Raw genomic sequence first — 3,907 nt, forward strand, 5'->3', positions numbered from 1 at the left:
TGTAGCTCCACATCACTCCTCTAGTATCAGGTGTGTAGCTCCACATCACTCCTCTAGTATCAGGTGTGTAGCTCCACATCACTCCTCTAGTATCAGGTCTGTAGCTCAAACTTGGCTCAAGATTCTTTCAATGAGAACCTTGTTTTTTCTAGTTCTAGAGCCTGTGTAGGACCTCCTTCATCCAGCTGCTTAAAAGTCAGTACTCGACACACAATGCATAATGAAACTAACGACTAAGATGGCTAAAATTACATGCAAGCACAGAAACAAAAAAAAACCCAAAAAAAAACACTTTAAATACAATTTAAGATTATTTTTAAAAGTGAAGAGGGGAGAGAGAGGAGAGTAGGACTTTCTTTTTAACTTCAAACCACCGTCGACCTTTTCAGATGGAGTACGAGGATTCGGGGTCGGAGTATGAGGACACGGACGCGCCGGGCAGCCCCCCCCCTCCCCCTCCCCCTCCTCCTCCTCCTCCTCCGAGGGACCACCGGGGGGCGACGGGGGGCGAACAGATCGACCTGCGGGACATCTTCTTCTCCAACGAGGAGTACTACCGCAAGCTGGAGGCGCTGAAGCGGGCCCACCTGCGCACCATGGCCGAGCTGGAGAGCATGTACCGCGAGAAGCTGCAGCTGAAGGGCGCGGCCCCCGCAGACGCGGCGGCGGCGGCGCAGGAGGGGCGCAGCGGGTGAGCCTGTTCCTCGTTATTTCATCCTTTTGTGTATTAGGGGTGTTCGATATTGGCGTTTTTTTTTTTTTTTTAACCGATATCCGATATACCGATATTGTCCCAACTCTTAATTTCCGATAGCGATATCGACCGATACCGATATGTGCGGGGGTTTCCGCCCCCCAAAAAAACGGAATAATTTCAGGTAATTAACATTACATAATAATAATACATTTTTATTTGTAATGCGCTTTACAATTGTGGAGCAAATCTCAAAGCGCTACAATTAAAAGAACATAAAAACGAGCAAGAATAGATAGATAGATAGATAGATAGATAGATAGATAGATAGATAGATAGATAGATAGATAGATAGATAGATAGATAGATAGATAGATAGATAGATAGATAGATAGATAGATAGATAGATAGATAGATAGATAGATAGATAGATAGATAGATAGATACTTTATTAATCCCCTTGGGGAGACAATAGAGCAATAAAAAAGGACAACCAATACAACAAACAAACAATGAAGGTCAGCGCTGAGGTACAAAGTTGTGATGACTTAAATAAATAAATGGTGAGCACTATTGTCACGTCAAATAAAATCAAATTGCTATATAAAATTACAGTATACAAATTTAAAATTAATTTAAAATTAATTAGACATTGTCCCAATGGGGGGGGGGGGGGGGGGTGCGGGCGCGCCCAGGTCATGAGAGAAAGAGAGAGAGAGAGAGGGGGGGGGGGGGTCACATGGTGTTGAACAGTCTGATGGCTGTGGGGACAAAGGACAGCCTGAACCGCTCAGTCCGCGAGCGCGGCGATATGAGTCTCCTCTGTCCCGTCAGGGTGTGATGGAGAGGGTGGCTGCTCCTCTGTCAGGGTGTGATGGAGAGGGTGGCTGCTCCTCTGTCAGGGTGTGGTGGAGAGAGTGGCTGCTCCTCTGTCAGGGTGTGGTGGAGAGGGTGGCTGCTCCTCTGTCAGGGTGTGGTGGAGAGGGTGGCTGCTCCTCTGTCAGGGTGTGATGGTGGAGAGGGTGGCTGCTCCTCTGTCAGGGTGTGATGGAGAGGGTGGCTGCTCCTCTGTCAGGGTGTGGTGGAGAGGGTGGCTGCTCCTCTGTCAGGGTGTGGTGGAGAGGGTGGCTGCTCCTCTTTCCCGTCAGGGTGTGGTGGAGAGGGTGGCTGTCATTGCTCATGACGGCCTGCAGCTTACTCCGTGTGCGCCTCTCCACCACAACCCCCAGTGGGTCCACCCTCCTGCCCAAGGACTGAACCAGCCTTCTTCACCAGCCTGTCCAGCCGCCCGGTGTTCTCGGCTGACATGTTGCCTCCCCAGCAGACTGCAGCATAAAAAACGATGCTTGCCACCACCGACTGGTAGAACATGTGCAGCGTGTCACTGCACACACCTCAAACCACCTGAGCCTTCTCAGAAGAAACAGCCGGCTCTGACTGGACGACCAGTCCAGTTTGCTATCCAGGTGCACACCTGCAGGAATTTGTAGGACTCCACCATCTCGACGTCTTTCCCTCCTATGTTGACTGGATAAAGGGGGGGGCATACATCTCCTGAAGTCTATGACCATCTCCTTGGTCTTGGAGGTGTTCAGAAGGAGGCCATTTTCCTCACTCCAGGCACCGAAGGCTCCCGCCAGGTCCCTGTACCCCCTCTCCGAGTCCTGCCCACTCCTCACACACGGCACAATAGCTGTGTCATCAGAGTATTTCTGGATGTGGCAGGACTCACTGTTGTAGCTAAAGTCCGATGTAGCTAAAGTCCGAATAAAGGAAGAAAGAATAAACAATAGGCAAAGACTAAAGCTAGCCAGGAGTCAAAATAACAGTAAAACTAGTAGCAGAGTAAGAGAAACATAGAATAAATAAAACTGGTAAAAGAACATAAAATGCGTGGAGCAAAAAATTTGATAAAAGGTCAACAGAAGGCTCTATTAAAAAGATGAGTTTTGAGGCCCTTCTTGAAAGCATCCACAGTCTGTGGTGCTCTCAGGTGGTCAGGGAGAGCGATCTCCCATTGTGTCCCATTGTACCTCTCCCCCAGAGTTTGGTCCTTGGGCGCATATCTCTTGTTGTGGAATTAACACAACATTATGCATACTTGGCGGCTACATGGTGCAGTGGGCAAGGCGCTCACCACGAATGCTGGAGACGTTGGGTTCGCCTGTTCGAGCCCAGCGCTCCACATTGCTTTCAGTTTAGCTGGTCGTCCGTACTAATACACATTGGCCGTATTAGGGGGTGGGAAACTGATGGGTGGGGATCGGGCGTTGTGGACAGCGACTCCTACAGGTTGGTTGGTGCGCCTGCGCAGTAGAATCAGGAAGCGACGGGGGCGGCGCCCCTCCAAAGCGCAGACCCCTGACGCTGAAAGATCGCGCTGCGCAGGTGAAAAGATGCAACTGCTGTTACCTCGAGTACCGGAGGGGACTTGTGCTATGTATGACTTAGTCCACATTGCAGCCGGCTTGTGGGAGGCAAGAAACAGCGTTCGAGACAGGGGAGGGTTGAATTGGACGATATGAAAATTGGGATGGGAGAAAAATAGAAAATGGGAGAAAAAGTGTATAAAAAAAAAAAACATTATGCATACTTTTCACAATAAATAAAATAAGAATTTGTTCTTACTTGATTGCCTGGGTAAATAAAGGTTAAATGAAATTAAATTAAAGTATGCATAATGTTGTGTTAATTCCACGACAAGAGATATGTAATGTTAATTACCTGAAATTATTCCGTTTTTTTGGGGGGGAAACCCCGCATATATCGGTATCGGTTGATATCGGTATCGGAAATTAAGAGTTGGACAATATCGGTATATCGGATATCGGTAAAAAAGCCAATATCGTCGGCGGTCAGGTGGTGTAGCGGAGATTGCGCTCGTCACCTATGCAAGAGGCTGCGGTCTCGACTCCCGGAGTCAGCATTGCCTTGGCTTGGGCTGATCGCTATACTAACTCGTTTGGCTGAGTTAGGGGGAGGGAAGCCGTGGGTGGGAAACTGGTGTTGTGGACAGCGACGCCTACAGGTCAGGTCTTGGCGCCTGCTCAGCGGAGGCAGGACTTGAGGAAGGCAGCGTGATCTCTCACGCGTTACACTTCACCAATGAGAGCCCTCGCTGCCAAGTGAGAAGAGAGCCACTGTCAGTGTCGGAGGAAGCGTGCGGATACTTCAGGGTTCCCTTGTACCGACCAGTAGGAGAACATGCGCACA

This window comes from Notolepis coatsorum (genome assembly GCF_963971535.1).
Source record: "Notolepis coatsorum genome assembly, chromosome: 7".
NCBI classification, from domain to species: domain Eukaryota; kingdom Metazoa; phylum Chordata; class Actinopteri; order Aulopiformes; family Paralepididae; genus Notolepis; species Notolepis coatsorum.